General features: G+C 43.5%; 1 protein-coding gene across 2 annotated transcripts in view; it reads left to right on the top strand.

Annotated features, from left to right (window-relative positions):
• LOC133554201 (teashirt homolog 2) overlaps positions 1 to 20,945 on the top strand; it is a 168,708-nt gene that overhangs the window by 143,614 nt on the left and 4,149 nt on the right. The window lies entirely within an intron of this gene.

A 20,945-nucleotide genomic window follows, 5' to 3' on the forward strand; every position in this document is an offset into this window, starting at 1 on the left:
GTTGTAGTGGTGCAGCGCTAATTTTTCCTGACAGTCCGAGACATCACGCTTAAGCGTCATCATTCCGCGACGTTTTCAACAAGAAACTGGCGGGAAATTTAAAATTGCAATTTAGTAAACTAAACAGGCCATATTTCGGGAGAACATCCTCACAGTAACACAACATAAACGCAACACAACAAATACCCATAATCCTTTGTATCCATGGCACTACCTGACTATTTTTACCGTGCGTCGGTAAGGAGATGACTTTTAGTTGTAGTGGTGCAGAGCTAATATTTCCTGACAGTCCGAGACGTCACGCGTGCGCGTCATCATTCCGCGACGTTTTCCACAAGAAACTGCCGGGAATTTTAAAATTGCAATTTAGTAAACTAAACAGGCCGTATTTCGGGAGAACATCCTCACAGTAACACAACATAAACGCAACACAACAAATACCCATAATCCTTTGTATCCATGAGACTTCCTGACTATTTTTACCGTGCGTCGGTAAGGAGATGACTTTTAGTTGTAGTGGTGCAGCGCTAATATTTCCTGAGTGTCCGAGACGTCACGCGTACGCGTCATCATTCCGCGACGTTTTCAACAAGAAACTGGCGGGAAATTTAAAATTGCAATTTAGTAAACTAAAGCGGGCGTATTGGCATGTGTTGCAATGTTAATATTTCATCATTGATATATAAACTATCAGACTGCGTGGTGGCTAGTAGTGGCTTTCAGTAGGACTTTAAGCGTGTTTTGTCTCCGCCGTTTGCTGCCAGAGAAGATATTTTCTCGGGAAATTAACGCTTTCCTCCATTTTTTTTTTTCCCGCCGCGGAGAATTAACCGGGAGACGTGACAGCGTCGCTGCTTGACGGTGACTTGTCGCCCGATGCGGAGATGTCAGATGTTGCACCTCGTGTGGCGCCGCCTTCTAATCATAGCTCGCCGCTTTTATTCCTGCTTGTCGAACACAACTTTTCCTCCGCGCGCCAACTTTTGTCTTCCCACTTTGACTGGCAGCGCGGCGCCCGACACGCCGCATTAATTGCAGGTGCGGAGGGGGGGGGGGTTACCGCGGCAACTGATGCGGTTAGCGCGCGCTCCTTCTTCTTCTTCGGATGTGCGAGATGAAAATGTCACGGCGGGTTCGTTTGTGTTCTGATTGCCAGCCGCGCGACATCGATTGTTGCGGCGGGAAATCAGGAAATGTCATAACGCCGGCGCTTAGGTCTCTCCCGCCGCCGAGCGATCAATGGGGAGTAAGAAGAGGTATCGATCGGGAAAAGTGACGCTGGGTTGTTAGGAAGGCGAGGCTAGCACTCTCGTGCTAACCCTTTTGACACGGGAGACATTTCTGTGTGGTTTGTCCCATAAGTGGAGTCTGGAGGCTCCATGTCGGGGTTAGCATTTGTAGTCACCCCTAATAAAGAAGAACTGCATCAAAAGTACACACTAGTGGATTGATCGGGTGTTGTTGGTATGTGAGCGACGTGCTAACATCACGTTTTAGCTTCATTTTATATTAACAACGTTAGCATAGCTATGTGAGCGACGTGCAAACATTACATTTTAGCTTCATTCTATTTTAACATTAGCATAGCTAAGTGAGGGACATGCTAACATTACATTTTAGTTTCATTCTATATTAACACTAGCATGGCTATTAGCGATGTGCTAACATTATATTTTAGTTTCATTCTATATTAACAACCCTAGCATAGCTATGTGAGCGACGTGCTAACATCACATTTTAGCTTCATTCTCTATTAACAACATTAGCATAGATAAGTGAGGGACATGCTAACATTACATTTTAGTTTCATTCTATATTAACAACCCTAGCATAGCTATGTGAGTGATGTGCTAACAGTATATTTTAATTAACAATACTAGCATAGCTATGTGAGCGACATGCTAACATTACATTTTAGCTTTGTTCTATATTAACATTAGCATAGCTATGTGAGCAACGTGCTAACATTACATTTTAGCTTCATTCTATATTAACAATATTAGCATAGCTATGTGAGCGAGGTGCTGACAGTATATTTTAATTAAAAATACTAGCGTAGCTTTTTGAGCGATATGTTAACTTTACATTTTAGCTTCATTCTATATCAACAACACTAGCATGACTATGTGAGCGATGTGCTAACATTGCATTTTAGTTTCATTCTATATTAACAACACTAGCATAGCTATGTGAGCGATGTGCTAACAGTATATTTTGATTAACAATACTAGCATAGCTATGTGAGCGACGTGTTAACATTACATTTTAGTTTCATTCTATATTAACAACACTAGCATAGCTATGTGAGCGACGTGCTAACATTACATTTTAGCTTCATTCGATATTAACAATATTAGCATAGCTTTATGAGCGACGTGCTAACATTACATTTTAACTTTATTCTATATTAACAACTCTAGCATATAGCTATGTGAGCGACGTGCTAACATTACATTTTAGTTTCATTCTATATTAACAACACTAGCATAGCTTTGTGAGCGATGTGCTAACAGTATATTTTAATTGACAATACTAGCATAGCTATGTGAGCGACGTGCTAAGATTACATTTTAGCTTCATTCTATATTAAAAATATTAGCATAGCTATGTGAGCAACGTGCTAACAGTATATTTTAATTAACAATACTAGCGTAGCTATGTGAGCAACGTTCCAACAGTATATTTTAATTAACAATACTAGCGTAGCTATGTGAGCGACGTGCTAACTTTACATTTTAGCTTCATTCTATATTAACAACATTAGCATAGCTAAGTGAGGGACATGGTAACATTACATTTTAGTTTCATTCTAGATTAACAACACTAGCATAGCTATGTGAGCGACGTGCTAACAGTATATTTTAATTAACAATACTAACATAGCTATGTGAGCGACGTGCTAACATTACATTTTAGTTTCATTCTATATTAACAACCCTAGCATAGCTATGTGAGTGATGTGCTAACAGTATATTTTAATTAACAATACTAGCATAGCTATGTGAGCGACATGCTAACATTACATTTAGCTTTGTTCTATATTAACATTAGCATAGCTATGTGAGCAACGTGCTAACATTACATTTTAGCTTCATTCTATATTAACAATAGTAGCATAGCTATGTGAGCAACGTGCTAACAGTATATTTCAATTAAAAATACTAGCGTAGCTTTGTGAGCGATGTGCTAACTTTACATTTTAGCTTCATTCTATATCAACAACACTAGCATGACTATGTGAACGATGTGCTAACATTACATTTTAGTTTCATTCTATAGTAACAACACTAGCATAGCTATGTGAGCGATGTGCTAACAGTATATTTTGGTTAACAATACTAGCATAGCTATGTGAGCGACGTGTTAACATTACATTTTAGTTTCATTCTATATTAACAACACTAGCATAGCTGTGTGAGCGACGTGCTAACATTACATTTTAGCTTCATTCGATATTAACAATATTAGCATAGCTTTGTGAGCGACGTGCTAACATTACATTTTAGCTTTATTCTATATGAACAACTATAGCATATGGCTATGTGAGCGACGTGCTACCATCACATTTTAGCTTCATTCTATATTAACAACATTAGCATAGCTAATTGAGGGACATGCTAACATTACGTTTTGGTTTCATTCTATATGCGGGGCGGCATAGCTTGGTTGGTAGAGTGGCCGTGCCAGCAACTTCAGGGTTGCAGCTTCGATTCCCGCTTCCGCCATCCTAGTCACTGCCGTTGTGTCCTTGGGCAAGACACTTTACCCACCTGCTACCAGTGCCACCCACACTGGTTTAAATGTCACTTAGATATTGGGTTTCACTATGTAAAGCGCTTTGAGTCACTACAGAAAAGCGCTATATAAATATAATTCACTTCCCTTACTATATTAACAACACTAGCATAGCTAAGTAAGCGACGTGCTAAGATTACATTATAGCTTCATTCTATATTAACAATATTAGCATAGCTATGTGAGCAACGTGCTAACAGTATATTTTAATTAACAAAACTAGCGTACGAATGTGAGCGACGTGCTAACATTACATTTTAGTTTCATTCTATATTATAAAAATACTAGCATGGCTATTAGCGATGTGCTAACATTATATTTTAGCTTCATTCTATATTAATAACACTAGCATAGCTATGTGAGCGATGTGCTAACAATATATTTTAATTAACAATATGAGCATAGCTATGTGAGCGACGTGTTAACATTACATTTTAGCTTTGTTCTATATTAACATTAGCATAGCTATGTGAGCAACGTGCTAACATTACATTTTAGCTTCATTCTATATTAACAATATTAGCATAGCTATGTGAGCAACGTGCTAACAGTATATTTCAATTAAAAATACTAGCGTAGCTTTGTGAGCGATGTGCTAACTTTACATTTTAGCTTCATTCTATATCAACAACACTAGCATGACTATGTGAGCGATGTGCTAACATTACATTTTAGTTTCATTCTATATTAACAACACTAGCATAGCTATGTGAGCGATGTGCTAACAGTATATCTTAACAATACTAGCATAGCTATGTGAGCGACGTGTTAACATTACATTTTAGTTTCATTCTATATTAACAACACTAGCATAGCTGTGTGAGCGACGTGCTAACATTACATTTTAGCTTCATTCGATATTAACAATATTAGCATAGCTTTGTGAGCGACGTGCTAACATTACATTTTAGCTTTATTCTATATTAACAACACTAGCATATAGCTATGTGAGCGACGTGCTACCATCACATTTTAGCTTCATTCTATATTAACAACATTAGCATAGCTAATTGAGGGACATGCTAACATTACATTTTAGTTTCATTCTATATTAACAACATTAGCATAGCTATGTGAGCGACGTGCTAACATTACATTTTAGCTTCATTCTATATTAACAACATTAGCATAGCTAATTGAGGGACATGCTAACATTACATTTTAGTTTCATTCTATATTAACAACATTAGCATAGCTATGTGAGCGACGTGCTAACATTACATTTTAGCTTCATTCTATATTAACAACATTAGCATAGCTAATTGAGGGACATGCTAACATTACATTTTAGTTTCATTCTATATTAACAACATTAGCATAGCTATGTGAGCGACGTGCTAACATTACATTTTAGCTTCATTCTATATTAACAACACTATCGTAGCTATGTGAGCGACATGCTAAAAAGTATATTTTAATTTCCTTCTATATTAACAATACTAGCATAGCTATGTGTGGTGCATATTACTAAGAGTGTTAAAGTTGTTTATATCACAACCATCAGTGTACTCTGTGTCACCCGGTATGCCTTTCAATCTTGTACGTGTAATTTCGGAAGCAGCACACAACATGTTGCCGGACCAACAATCGGTTCGTACATGTTGAAGGTGTCTAAGGCAATGGCTTCACAGCACATCCATTTTCTTATCCTCAGGATGAACGCTATTGGATTGTCGCGAGAACGTTAGCGGCTCCAATTGTCTTCATCGCTCTGTGAAACAGGTTCAAATAGTTCTGTGAGTGGTAAAGGCGGCTGACCTTTGATATATTTCAGCGGGCGGGTACGGTCCACGTAAAATGTTGGTTCGGGTGGACGGCGGGTGGATGACGACTTTGGTGATGCGGTTGCGGTTGAGATAATTGCCTATCCGCGCATCTCTACCACACACACACTTGGTGTGTCAAAATTTTCTCTGTGCATTTGACCCATCCAATTTCCGTCAACCCCTGGGAGGTGAGGGGAGCAGTGAGCAGCAGCAGTGGCCACGCCTGGGGTTAATTTTTGGTGATTTGACCCCCCAAGTCCAACCCTTGATGCTGAGTCCCAAGCAGGGCGGTAACGTGGTCCCATTTTTATCGTCTTTAGTAAGAACTCACGACCTACCCATTTTAGGGGGTAAACCCGACACTGTCAATGAAATATTCAACGGCGTCTTTTCCAGGCGCATATTTTACACAAAGCTTGCAAGCTGTTCAGTCAAACGTGCGTCTCGGCGACCATTCCCGGCCGGGGATTTACGGCAGGAAGTGTTGACCTTTTAAAGGCCGTTAAAACAGGAAGAGCTAATATGATTGACACGTCCTGCGCCGCCTCCCCTGCTAAGCATCCCGTGGCGCGCGTCGGACAACAGCACGCCGTAAAAGCGCGAGCACTTAGCCGGGAAAAGTCGAGCGTAGGCTGACAAATAAGCGTAAATCCCCCCCCCTCAACCCCCCCTCCGGCCGCTGCCAAGGCTCTGCTTTAACGGATAAAGCTCCTAAACGTTTCAGCCGGCGGATTTACGGCGGACGCTTTGGCTTTTCTGACCTTTGCATATCTCCGACTGAAGGTGTAAATTTGTGCTGACACAGATTGGAGGTTTTAAGAGCGCTTTATGACATGCTAAATCTCCGCCGAACGCTTGTGTTGCGAGCTCGGCGAGGGGGCGTGGCCTGCTGCAGACTGCCCTGCGACACGTTTTGTGAAAGTTCTTTTTCGGTTTTATGTCTCTTTTAGAATGAATACAGAGTAATGATGATGAGGTCCTGGAAATCGGGGAAACTAACATGGAGACGTCATGAAACTGTTTTAAGTGGAAGGTCATTGTCATGGAAGCAAAAATAAGTGAAATATATATATGAATATATATAGATAGATAGATAAATCTGGGTATTATCTTCGACCCAACTCTCTCCTTTGAGTCACACATTAAAAGCGTTACTAAAACGGCCTTCTTTCATCTCTGTAATATCGCTAAAATTCGCTCCATTTTGTCCACTAAAGACGCCGAGACCATTATCCATGCGTTTGTTATGCCTCGTCTCGATTACTGTAACGTTTTATTTTGGGGTCTCCCCATGTCTAGCATTAAAAGATTACAGTTGGTACAAAATGCGCCTGCTAGACTTTTGACAAGAACAAGAAAGTTTGATCACATTACGCCTGTACTGGCTCACCTGCACTGGCTTCCTGTGCACTTAAGATGTGACTTTAAGGTTTTACTACTTACGTATAAAATACTACACGGTCTAGCTCCATCCTATCTTGCCGATTGTATTGTACCATATGTCCCGGCAAGAAATCTGCCTTCAAAGGACTCCCGCTTATTAGTGATCCCAAAAGCCCAAAAAAAGTTTGCGGGCTATAGAGCATTTTCCGTTCGGGCTCCAGTACTCTGGAATGCCCTCCCGGTAACAGTTCGAGATGCCACCTCAGTAGAAGCATTTAAGTCTCACCTTAAAACTCATCTGTATACTCTAGCCTTTAAATATACCTCCTTTTTAGACCAGTTGATCTGCCGCTTCTTTTCTTTTTTCTCCTATGTCCCCCCCTCCCTTGTGGAGGGGGTCCGGTCCGATGACCATGGATGAAGTACTGGCTGTCCAGAGTCGAGACACAGGATGGACCGCTCGTCGGGACCCAGGATGGACCGCTCGCCTGTGTATCGGTTGGGGACATCTCTACGCTGCTGATCCGACTCCGCTTGGGATGGTTTCCTGTGGACGGGACTCTCGCTGCTGTCTTGGATCCGCTTTGAACTGAACTCTCGCGGCTGTGTTGGAGCCACTATGGATTGAACTTTCACAGTATCATGTTAGACCCGCTCGACATCCATTGCTTTCGGTCCCCTAGAGGGGGGGTAGGGGGGGGTTGCCCACATCTGAGGTCCTCTCCAAGGTTTCTCATAGTCAGCATTGTCACTGGCGTCCCACTGGATGTGAGTTTTCCTTGCCCTTTTGTGGGTTCTTCCGAGGATGTTGTAGTCGTAATGTTTTGTGCAGTCCTTTGAGACATTTGTGATTTGGGGCTATATAAATAAACATTGATAGATAGATAGATAGATAGATAGATAGATAGATAGATAGATAGATAGATAGATAGATAGATAGATAGATAGATAGATAGATAGATAGATAGATAGATAGATAGATAGATAGATAGATAGATAGATAGATAGATAGATAGATAGATAGATAGATAGATAGATGGATGGATGGATGGATGGATGGATATTATATATAACATGCAATATGTATGTATATATACTCTATATATAATACATATATACATGTATAATATTTATACATACATTATATACATACATATATATAGATATAGACATATATATATATATACACATATATACACACACACACATATACATATATATATATATATATATATATATATATATATATATATATATATATATATATATATATATATATATACACACACACACATCCATCCATCCATTTTCTACTGCTTATTCCCTTTGGGGTCGCAAGGGCGCTGGCACCTATCTCAGCTACAATCGGGCGGAAGGCGGGGTACACCCTGGACAAGTCGCCACCTCATCACAGGGCCAACACCAATCCAGTCCACTTTATTTATATAGCACATTTAAACAACAATAACGTTTCCAAAGTGCTGCACAGCCATGTTAAAAACGATATTAAAAAAAACATATTATGCTCCACCAATGACTGAATAAAACAAAAAATAAATAAATGTAAAACCAATATAAAAAAAACAAATATGATTAAAAACTATTTTAAAGGGTAAAATCAATTAAAACAGTAAAATAGAAATCAAAGTGTATAAAAAACACAGAGGACAACAGAGGACCACACAACTCACGTAGTGTTAAAAGCCAAAGAATAAAAGTGGGTCTTAAGACGAGACTTAAAACACTCCACTGTGGAAGCAGTTCCAACATGGAGCGGCAGAGTGTTCCAGAGCTTAGGGCCCACCACAGAGAAGGCCCTGTCTCCCCTGGTCTTAAGTCTAGTCTTGGGCACCACGAGCTGGAACTGGCTCTCGGACCTCAGAGCGCGCGCAGGAATGTATGAATGTAAAATAGACAGATAACATTCAATCAATGTTTATTTATATAGCCCTAAATCACAAATGTCTCAAAGGACTGTACAAACCACTATGACTACGACATCCTCGGAAGAACCCACATAAGGGCAAGGAAAACTCACACCCAGTGGGCAGGGAGAACTCACAACCAGTGGGACGCCAGTGACAATGATGACTATGAGAAACCTTGGAGAGGACCTCAAATGTGGGCAACCCCCCCCCCTCTAGGGGACCGAAAGCAATGGATGTCGAGCGGGTCTAACATGATACTGTGAAAGTTCAATCCATAGTGGCTCCAACACAGCCGCGAGAGTTCAGTTCAAAGCGGATCCAAGACAGCAGCCAGAGTCCCGTCCACAGGAAACCATCCCAAGCGGAGGCGGATCAGCAGCGTAGAGATGTCCCCAACCGATACACAGTCCTGGATCCCGACTCTGGACAGCCAGTACTTCATCCATGGCCATCGGACCGGGCCCCCTCCACAGGGGAAGGGGGGACAGAGGAGAAAAAGAAAAGAAGCGGCAGATCAACTGGTCTAAAAAGGAGGTCTATTTAAAGGCTAGAGTATACAAATGAGTTTTAAGGTGAGACTTAAATGCTTCTACTGAGGTGGCATCTCGAACTTTTACCGGGAGGGCATTCCAGAGTACTGGAGCCCGAACGGAAAACGCTCTATAGCCCGCAGACTTTTTTGGGGCTTTAGGAATTACTAATAAGCCGGAGTCTTTTGAAGGCAGATTTCTTGCAGGGACATATGGTACAATACAATCGGCAGCTAGACCGTGTAGTATTTTATACGTAAGTAGTAAAACCTTAAAGTCACATCTTAAGTGCACAGGAAGTCAGATTCACACACTAGACCTAATTTAGTGTTGCCAATCAACCCAGGTGCATGTCTTTGGAAGTGGGAGGAAGCCCACTAATCTATTGTGTATTTATTTTCATTAAGCATAATAAAATATCCATGTGGGGCATATGCTTTTTATTTTATTTTATTTTTTTAAATTTTTTTTTTCAAAATATGACCAAGCAAAAAATATGTAAAGGTAAAAAAGGCTAAAATATACCATTAATAAAAACTAAAATGCACTCATTCAAACAATTAAAGTACCTGCGATATTGACAATAGCAAAATAATTATGACCCTTTTATTAATAGAAAAACGAAGTAATAAAAATGTTTTATAGGTAAACTATCAGAATTTAATACTAAATGTGGTCTTAGTAGTACCGCAATTTAACATGAAACAATATTAAATATTAATATAAAACAATATTAAAGATATATATATATAATACCACCAACTATTTACAAATAAAATGTTTATTATCCAATTTTATTGTGTATTTATTATTATTATTAGATGTGCAAAGTTACACTAAATGTTTGCAATAATTGTAAAATTACAGTAACTTAACACGGCGGTTTAGCTCGGTTGGTAGAGTGGCCGTGCCAGCAACTTGAGGGTTGCAGGTTCGATTCCCGCTTCTGCCAACCTGGTCACTGCCGTTGTGTCCTTGGGCAAGACACTTTACCCACCTGCTCCCAGTGCCACCCACACTGGTTTGAATGTAACTTAGATATTGGGTTTCACTATGTAAAGCGCTTTGAGTCACTAGAGAAAAAGCGCTATATAAATATAATTCACTTCACTTCCTATATTTAATATACTGTACCTAATGAATTGGCAGCTCATGTAAAAAAAAAGAAAAGAATGCTGCTCTCTTTTCCTTGAAACTTCATTTGCATGAAATGACGGTTTTTTTTCCCCGCCAGTGTGGAAGCAGGAGTGCTGCCAGAAGGTTAATTGGCGCCCGTGGAAGTTTACTGGTGAGGTCATCAGATGAAGAACAGGAAGTTAATCTCCCTCAATTCCGCGCGGCGCGATAACGGCGACCTCTGCCTAACAACCCATTTCAAGTAAAAGCGTGGAAAGTTCCGCTGCATTTTTTTGGCAAATTTCACACAACATTGTGCGTCCGCGTTCCCTCGGGGTCAGCGGGTCAGCGGCCCTTTTATCTACGAAACGTCCTCATCGAGTCGCCGGATTAACGTTTCAGTCTCAGAGCAACTCTGCAATTATTTACACTCCTCAGAAAGTAAACACTCCATCATTTTTTCAACATAACATCGTTTGTTGACAGTCTACTTTTTGACCCTTCAGGGCCACTGTACGCTTCAAAAAGTGGTCTCTTGAATCTTTTCTTGTAAACACATACTAGACAATTTTACTGTGTTGAAATATTGCTATTTCAACACATATGCTACATAGAATCCACAAAACTTGCAACAGAGGGAAGGGAAGTTGGAGCTATGGAGGCCGGCTGCTGCTGTATAACCGCTAGTCAGCCATTTAAAAAAAGACATTTTCAAGCCGATACTGACATTTTCGTACTTTGTGTGTTTCTGGACGTTTGGACCCCAAACCTGCGTGCCACAGGTTGCCCACCGTCACTTGAGACTAAAGAAAAAGCTGCTAATTCCTCCACTTTTGTTCTTCTCAGCAGTGGGTTAGGAGGAGTGTGTATTATATGATGTCAAGTGTGTATTAAATGATGTCGAGTGCGTATTATAGGATGAGGAGTCCAGCAGGTGTTCCTGGGGAATCGGATCAGGTGTTCCCGGGTACTGGGAGGCATTTTGGGGCCCTATCCCCAGACAGTTTGGCGTATCTGTGCGAGGCAGAGGGTTCCAGCAGGTGTTCCTGGGGGTTGGGAGGCCTTTCGGGGGTCGTCTCAAAAAAAAACTCAGAACCATAGGACACAGAGACATGTTACATAGAATCCACAAAACTTGCAACAGAGGTAAAGTGGGAGCTTTGGAGGCCGGCTGCTGCTGTGTAGGCGCTAGTCAGCCCTTTTTTTATATTTTTTTCAAGCCAATACCATCCGATACTGACATTTTGTGTCTTTCCTGGACGTTTGGACCCCAAGGTGGCGTGCCACAGGTTGCCCACCTTCACTTGAGACTAAAGAAAAGCCGCTAATTCCTCCACTTTGCTTCTTCTCAGCAGTGGGTTAGGAGGAATGTGTATTGTATGTTGTCGAGTGTGTATTATAGGATAAGGAGTCCAGCAGGTGTTCCTGGGGAACCGGATCAGGTGTTCCCGGGTACTGGGAGGCCTTTTGGGGCCCTATTTTCAGACAGTTTAGCGTATTTGTGTGAGGCCCAGGGTTCCAGCAGGTGTTCCATGGGGAATGGGAGGCCTTTCGGGGGTCGTCTCAAAAAAACCTCATAGCCATAGCAAACACAAACATGTTACATAGAATCCACAAAACTTGCAACAGAGGGAATGTGGGAGCTATGGTGGTCGGCTGCTGCTGTGTAAGCGCTAGTCAGCCTTTTTAAATTATTTTTTCAAGCCGATATCATCCGATACTGACATTTCGTACTCTGTGTCTTTCTGGACGTTTGGACCCCAAGCTGGCGTGCCACAGGTTGCCCACCGTCACTTGAGACTAAAAAAATGATGTTGATGATGATGATGATGTCAAGTGTGTATTATAAGATGAGGAGTCCAGCAGGTGTACCCGGGGAATCGGAGCAGGTGTTCCCGGGTAATGGGAGTACTTTTGGGGCCCTATTTTCATAGCCATAGCACAAACCGAAGCTGCCAGCGGGTGATCAAGGGTGATGGGTCAAATGCAGAGAATAATTTCGCCACACCTAGTGTGTGTGTGTGAGACAATCATTGGTACTTTAACGTTTAACTTAAAAAACATGTTACATAGAATCCACAAAACTTGCAACAGAGGGAAAGTGGGAGCTAAGGAGGCCGGCTGCTGCTTTATAAGCGCCAGTCAGCCTTTTTTAATACTTTTTTCAAGCCAATATCATCCGATACTGACATTTTGTGTCTTTCCTGGATATTTGGACCCCAAGGTGGCGTGCCACAGGTTGCCCACCGTCACTTGAGACTAAAAAAAGCCGCTAATTCCTCCACTTTGCTTCTTCTCAGCAGTGGGATAGGAGGAGTGTGTATTACATGATGTTGAGTGTGTATTATAGGATGAGAAGTCCAGCAGGTGTTTCCAGGGAATTGGAGCAGGTGTTCCAGGGTAATGGGAGGCCTTTTGGGGCCCTATTTCCAGACAGTTTGGCGTATTTGTGCGAGGCAGAGGGTTCCAGCACGTGTTCCTGGGGGTTGGGAGGACTTTCGGGGGTCTTCTCAAAAAAACCTCATAGCCATAGCAAACACAAACATGTTACATAGAATCCACAAAACTTGCAACAGAGGGAAAGTGGGAGCTATGGTGGTCGGCTGCTGCTGTATAAGCGCTAGTCAGCCTTTTTAAATATTTTTTTCAAGCCGATATCATCCGATACTGATATTTCGTACTCTGTGTCTTTCTGGACGTTTGGACCCCAAGCTGGCGTGCCACAGGTTGCCCACCGTCACTTGAGACTAAAAAAATGATGATGATGATGATGATGTCAAGTGTGTATTATAAGATGAGGAGTCCAGCAGGTGTACCCGGGGAATCGGAGCAGGTGTTCCCGGGTAATGGGAGTCCTTTTGGGGCCCTATTTTCATAGCCATAGCACAAACCGAAGCTGCTCACTGCTCCCCTCACCTCCCAGTGGGTGATCAAGGGTGATGGGTCAAATGCAGAGAGTAAATTCGCCACACCTAGTGTGTGTGTGACAATCATTGGTACTTTAACGTTTAACTTAAAAAACATGTTACATAGAATCCACAAACCTTGCAACAGAGGGAAAGTGGGAGCTATGGAGGCCGGCTGCTGCTTTATAAGCGCCAGTCAGCCTTTTTTAATACTTTTTTCAAGCCAATATCATCCGATACTGACATTTTGTGTCTTTCCTGGACGTTTGGACCCCAAGGTGGCGTGCCACAGGTTGCCCACCGTCACTTGAGACTAAAACTGCTTCTTCTCAGCAGTGGGTTAGGAGGAGTGTGTATTATATGATGTCAAGTGTGTATTACAGAAAATGATGTCGAGTGCGTATTATATATAGGATGAGAAGTCCAGCAGGTGTTTCCAGGGAATCGGATCAGGTGTTCCCGGGTACTGGGAGGCCTTTTGGGGCCCTATTTTCAGACAGTTTGCCGTATTTGTGTGAGGCAGCGGGTTCCGGCAGGTGTTTCTGGGGAATGGGAGGCCTTTCGGGGGTCGTCTCAAAAAAACCTCATAACCATAGCACACACAAACATGTTACATAGAATCCACAAAACTTGCAACAGAGGGAAAGTGGGAGTTATGGAGGCCGGCTGCTGCTTTATAAGCGGCAGTCAGCCTTTTTTAATACTTTTTTCAAGCCAATATCATCCGATACTGACATTTTGTGTCTTTCCTGGACGTTTGGACCCCAAGGTGGCGTGCCACAGGTTGCCCACCGTCACTTGAGACTGAAAAAAACCCGCTAATTCCTCCACTTTGCTTCTTCTCAGCAGTGGGTTAGGAGGAGTGTGTATTATATGATGTCGAGTGTGTATTATATGATGAGAAGTCCAGCAGGTGTTTCCAGGGAATCGGAGCAGGTGTTCCCGGGTAATGGGAGGCCTTTTGAGGCCCTATTCCCAGACAGTTTGGCGTATTTGTGCGAGGCAGAGGGTTCCAGCAGGTGTTCCTGGGGAATGGGAGGCCTTTCGGGGGTCGTCTCAAAAAAACCTCATAACCATAGCACACACAAACATGTTACATGGAATCCACAAAACTTGCAACAGAGGGAAAGTGGGAGTTATGGAGGCCGGCTGCTGCTTTATAAGCCCCAGTCAGCCTTTTTAAATAGTTTTGTCAAGCCAATATCATCCGATACTGACGTTTTGTGTCTTTCCTGGACGTTTGGACCCCAAGGTGACGTGCCACAGGTTGCCCACCGTCACTTGAGACTAAAAAAAGCCGCTAATTCCTCCACTTTGCTTCTTCTCAGCAGTGGACCCTGAGAGGAGTTTCTTGTGTTCTTCTGTAAAAATATCCCGGTCCTGAATAAAACATTCCTCCCCGGCGCTTCCAGGCGGTTTTAGCGGCCATCACGGGCGTCTCTCGGCCAATCGGCAGGCGGCTCCGACGGGTCGCGGCTCGCTGGGGGAGCCTTCGCCCGGTTTTGTTCTCCAAGTCCAGATCTCGCGTCCATTAGAGCACCTTCCAGGCTTTCTCTGGAGGCGCTTGTGAAATATTGACGACGCAAAGACGAGCGCGGGGTATTAACCGCGTCAACGCCGTAAGTGCACCCGGCCAGCGTCTCTTTTACGTCCCATTTATTTTTTACGCGGCAAAAACGCACATTCCCGCCGCTCCGCGCCTCGGATTTGTGCTGACGTATTCACACACACACACACACACACAAAAAAAGACAACGCTAATTTGCGTGACGGGCCACGTGCCAATTAGTGATAGTGTTGTTTAATTATCTGATAATGGAAGCGATAATGTTTGCGCGCCCGCCACGAGCTGGGAGGAGGAACAGGTGAATAATGAAAGATGTAATTACTGTTTATGAGACCGTCGGGTGGGGGGGGGGGCTGACAGAAGTTTTTATTTACAGTCATAAAATATTCGGTTTTTGCCACTCTTCTACTTCCGGGCTCACCACACGGGGAGAAACGTGACAAAACCGCGCTATCGTGTCATTCAAAACTCTTATCAAACCCCCGTGAATGATATCGGCTTGAAATTTCTTGTACCTCTGGATTGGCAGACCCGGGTGGTGGTGGGATCACACTCCTCAGCCTTCCCGGTAAGGTCTATTCAGGTGTACCGGATAGTCCAACCTCGGATTCAGGAGGAACAGTGCGGTTTTCGTCCTGGTCGTGGAACTGTGGACCAGCTCTATACTCTCGGCAGGGTCCTTGAGGGTGCATGGGAGTTTGCCCAACCAGACTTGGAGAAGGCATTCAACCGTGTCCTTTAGGAAGTCCTGTGGGGAGTACTCAGAGAGTACAGGGTATCGGACTGTCTGATTGTGGCGGTCTGTTCCTTGTGTGATCAGTGTCAGAGCGTGGTCCGCATTGCCGGCAGTAAGTTGGACCCCCCAGGACCTTACATATACCTATAAACAAGATTATTGGTGTGTTTAGGGACAGGTTGGAGAAAATGTGTTAGTTTATAAATGAATTCATGTTTATATGCGGCCCGTTTGTAAAAATGTTTCACAGACCGGTACCGGTACCTCGGGATTGGCAGACCGGGTTGGTGGTTCCTCTCTTTAAGAAGGGGAACCGGAGAATGTGTTGGAACTATTGTGGGATCACACTCTTTAGCCTTGCCGGTAAGGTCTATTCAGGTGTACCGGATAGTCCAACCTCGGATTCAGGAGGAACAGTGCGGTTTTCGTCCTCGTCGTGGAACTGTGGACCAGCTCTATACTCTCGGCAGGGTTCTTGAGGGTGCATGGGAGTTTGCCCAACCAGACTTGGAGAAGGCATTCAACCGTGTCACTTGGGAAGTCCTGTGGGGAGTACTCAAAGAGTACAGGGTATCGGACTGTCTGATTGTGGCGGTCTGTTCCCTGTGTGATCAGTGTCAGAGCGTGGTCCGCATTGCCGGCAGTAAGTTGGACCCCCCAGGACCTTACATATACCTATAAACAAGATTATTGGTGTGTTTAGGGACAGGTTGGAGAAAATGTGTTAGTTTATAAATGAATTCATGTTTATATGCGGCCCGTTTGTAAAAATGTTTCACAGACCGGTACCGGTACCTCGGGATTGGCAGACCGGGGTGGTGGTTCCTCTCTTTAAGAAGGGGAACCGGAGAATGTGTCGCAACTATTGTGGGATCACACTCTTTAGCCTTGCCGGTAAGGTCTATTCAGGTGTACCGGATAGTCGAACCTCGGATTCAGGAGGAACAGTGCGGTTTTCGTCCTGGTCGTAGAACTGTGGACCAGCTCAATACTCTCGGCAGGGTTCTTGAAGGTGCATGGGAGTTTGCACAACCAGTCTACATGTGCTTTGTGGACTTGGAGAAGGCATTCGACCGTGTCTCTCGGGAAGTCCTGTGGGGAGTACTCAGAGAGTATGGGGTGTCGGACTGTCTGATTGTGGCAGTCCGCTCCCTGTGTGATCAGTGTCAGAGCGTGGTCCGCATTGCCGGCAGTAAGTCAAACACATTTCCAGTGAGGGTTGGACTCTGCCAAGGCTGCCCTTTGTCACAGATTCTGTTCATAACTTTTATGGACAGAATTTCTAAGGCGCAGTCAAGGCGTTGAGGGGGTACCGGTTTGGTGGCTGCAGGATTAGGTCTCTGCGTTTTTCAGATGATGTGGTCCTGCTGGCTTCATCTGGCCAGGATCTTGAGCTCACACTGGATCGGTTCGCAGCAGAGTGTGAAGCGACTGGGATGAGAATCAGCACCTCCAAGTCCGAGTCCATGGTTCTCTCCCGGAAAAGGGTGGCGTGCCTTCTCCGGGCTTGGGGAGGAGATCTTGCCGCAAGCGGAGGAGTTCAAGTACCTCGGAGTCTTGTTCACGAGTGAGGGAAGAGTGGATCATGAGATCGACAGGCGGATCGATGCGGCGTCTTCAGTAATGCGGACGCTGTATCGATCCGTTGTGGTGAAGAAGGAGCTGAGCCGGAAGGCAAAGCTCTTAATTTACCGCTCGACCTACATTCCCATCCTCACCTATGGTCATGAGCTTTGGGTTATGACCAAAAGGACATGATCCTGGGTACAAGCGGCCAAAATGAGTTATCCTGTCTCTCCCTTAGAGATAGGGTGAGAAGCTCTGCCATCCGGGAGGGGCTAAAATTATAGCCGCTGCTCCTCCACATGGAGAGGAGCCAGATGAGGTGGTTCCGGCATCTGGTCAGGATGCCACCTGAACGCCTCCCTAGTGAGGTGGTTCGGGCATGTCTGACCGGTAGGAGGCCGCGGGGAAGACCCAGGACATGTTGGGAAGGCCTGGGAATGCCTCGGGATCCCCTGGGAGGATCTGAACGAAGTGGCCGAGGGGAGGGAAGGCTGGGCGACCCTGCTTAGGCTGCTGCCCCCGCGACCCCACCTCGGCTCATGGCACATCATATTGTACACACTGATTTTTTTTAAGTAATATAAATATTTATCACAGTTTTTTAACCACCAACATAGTTTACTGGTACCCAGTGTTATTAAAAAGTATTCATTTTTACACCAGAATCATTTTGAATCAAGAATCGATTCTAAATCAAATCGTTACCCCCATGGGGATTTCCTGGATTTATGAATATAATATGATTTTTTTATTTTTGTGACGATTAAAAATATCAATGTAATCATAGTAGTATCGACTAGATACGCTCCTGTACTTGGTATCATTACAGTGGATGTCAGGTGTAGATCCACCCATGGCGTTTGTTTACATTGTGACGCCGGTGAGCTATTGTATCCTCCTACGCTGTGTAGTGAAGCATGTTTAGCCATTCCTCGTCCTCCAGTGATAATGCAACTTGTAAGAAACATACTTTATTTGTCGCCATGGAGGCGAGGATTACTAAACTTCCTGAGGGCGTTTCAGTATTATAACTTCACCTTTATCTGCACTTTTTAGGCCTTAATGCGTCCGTTTTCCCTTTTTCTGTCTACACCCTGTCTCTGCTTGTAAGTACTCCGTGTGTGTGCGCTGCCGAACATGCTCCTCTGCTTGTAAAAAAGACGCGCCATCATGCCCAGGAACCGGTACTTTTTCCAACAGAGTATAGTTTTTTATATTTTTATATTTTTTATATTTTTTGTTTTGTTTTTTGTTTTTCCCCCTTGGCCTCAGTCTGCACCCCCACTCCAGGGCCTAGGCTAAGACCGATGTTTTAATAATTCTATTTTTTGGGGATGGGTCAAAACGCAGAGGAGAAATTTCACCACACTTGTGTGTGTGTGTGTGTGTGTGTGTGTGTGTGTGTGTGTGTGTGTGTGTGTGTGTGTGTGTGTGTGTGTGTGTGTGTGTGTGTGTGTGTGACAATCATTGGTACTTTAACTGTAAAATAAGTTAAAAACGTGTCAACAAAACGACTTTTGGAACGCAGGAGTTTCCATGCCTCCGTGTAAATGTGCCGCCAGGGAACTCCGTGGCCGCGTTTTCTGGAAGCGGCCCTTAATCACGGCGGAATAGGTCATTTGCACGGGCAGTTAACAGGCCTCCTGAAGAATCAATTTGCCTTTGTCACTCTGCGGCCTGTGATGGTTGTAAACACATCACGTTGAGGCCAGAAAAGCCTTGAACGCAGCACTAAGTCGATGGCCTGTCGTCAATCACACGCTGCAGTCTGCTCCTTTTGCCCGCCACCGGGAACAACATCTGTCTGGTATTTACTGTTTTTTTTTTTCTCTCTCAAAATCTTGTCATGATCTGCGGTCAAGATCTTGTTTTGTTTAGTTCTGTTAGTTTCGGACTCCAGTTTTTGTGCACCTTTTTTTTTAGTTTCCATGACGACTCATTAGTTTCACCTGCCTCGTGTGTTCGGATCACGCACCTGCTTTAATCAGAGGCTATTATTTAAGCCTGTTTTGTCAATTGGTCATGCCAACATTGCTCCTTTCATGCCCAGTTCACGATACTCTGCATTTGCTCTGTTCATGCCGTAGTTCATGCTGCTCCTTTTCATGCCACAGTGTCAGGTTGAAACACTCAGACAAGAAGCAAGGAACCAAGCAGAGAGAGAGTTCAATTTAGCTCATGAGGAGAACGCACGGCGCTGAACACTTAGTCACAGTCTCGCCCTACACTCTTAATATTCAGCTCCCGCGTCCCTCTTTTTATTCAGAGTTCCATAATCAACATCACTGAGGCCGCCCCTAAAAGGAGTGGTCACATATATTATGCAAAGCAGGTCCAGGATGCACAGTACGTGACGGAATGATTTCGCAATTTCGCATTTTATTTATCTTTGTTGAGGTCCTTGGCTGTTAGCGGGCTAAAACAAGGATAACACCTATGGCAGAGGCCACCCCTCAGACAAGAAGTTTTGTCCTGGCATAGATTAGAAAAAGTCTAACTTGAGTACAATAGCTAATAACTAAAGCAACAGACTTTAAGCATACTAAAGTTAATGTGATAATATATACATAATTATTCCAACACACAGTTAAGTCTTGTTTGTTCCAAGCCGTAGTTTATGTTATTTGTATCATGCCACAGTTTTGTGTTTTTTCCACGCCGCAGTTTATGTTTGTTCCTATATTGATAGTGAAATATTAAAACTTTTCTTACCTTCACGCCTGGTCCAGAGTAGTCCGTATGAATCCCGGGAGAACAAACCCTGCAGTAAACTGCGTAAAACCTCCGCCTCTTGACCAATCTGAATTAAAGATGAAATATATTCAGATTAGAGTAATTTATTATGCATGCATGTAATACTTTGCCTTGTACATGAAACACACTGGCGTTATCTGACCTCGCACTCAACACTATTCCGGTTCGTCTCGTAGTGGCGTTAAGAGGAATATGTTGGAACTATAATAAGATGAAGAATCATGTTTGAAGTATGAGCAATAATAATATGAGCTGCTGGCATGCTGGCATTGCAGCAGGCCCATAATAATTAATATTATTATTATTATTTTTTACATATAGTTTGAATGCTGTGATGAGGTGGCGACTTGTCCAGGGTGTACACCGCCTTCCGCCCGATTGTAGCTGAGATAGGCACCAGCGACCCAAAGGGAATAAGCGGTAGAAAATGGATGAATGGATGGATAGTTCCTGTTTTTGTTTTGTTTTAGTTTCCATGACGACTCATTAGTTTCACCTGCCTCGTGTGCTCGGATCACGCACCTGCTTCAATCAGAGACTATTACTTAAGCTTGTTTTGTCAGTTAGTCGTGCCGGCGACATTGGTCCTTCCATGCCTAGTTCACGCTACTCTGCATTTGCTCTGTTCATGCCATAGTTCAAGCTGCTCTTTTTCATGCCACAGTAAAGTCTTGTTTGTTCCAAGCCACAGTTTATGTCGTTTGTATCATGCCACAGTTTGTTTGTTCCTATATTGATAGTGAAGAATTAAAAATGTTCTTACCTTCACACCTGGTCCAGAGTAGTCCGTTTGCATCCTGGGAGAACAAACCCCGCAGTAAGCTACGTAAACCCCCGCCTCTTGGCCAAACTGAATTAAAAATGAAATATGTTACTTGTCAACAAATCTGCATGCATA

Source organism: Nerophis ophidion, linkage group LG06 (assembly GCF_033978795.1).
Source record: "Nerophis ophidion isolate RoL-2023_Sa linkage group LG06, RoL_Noph_v1.0, whole genome shotgun sequence".
Classification (NCBI taxonomy): Eukaryota; Metazoa; Chordata; class Actinopteri; order Syngnathiformes; family Syngnathidae; genus Nerophis; species Nerophis ophidion.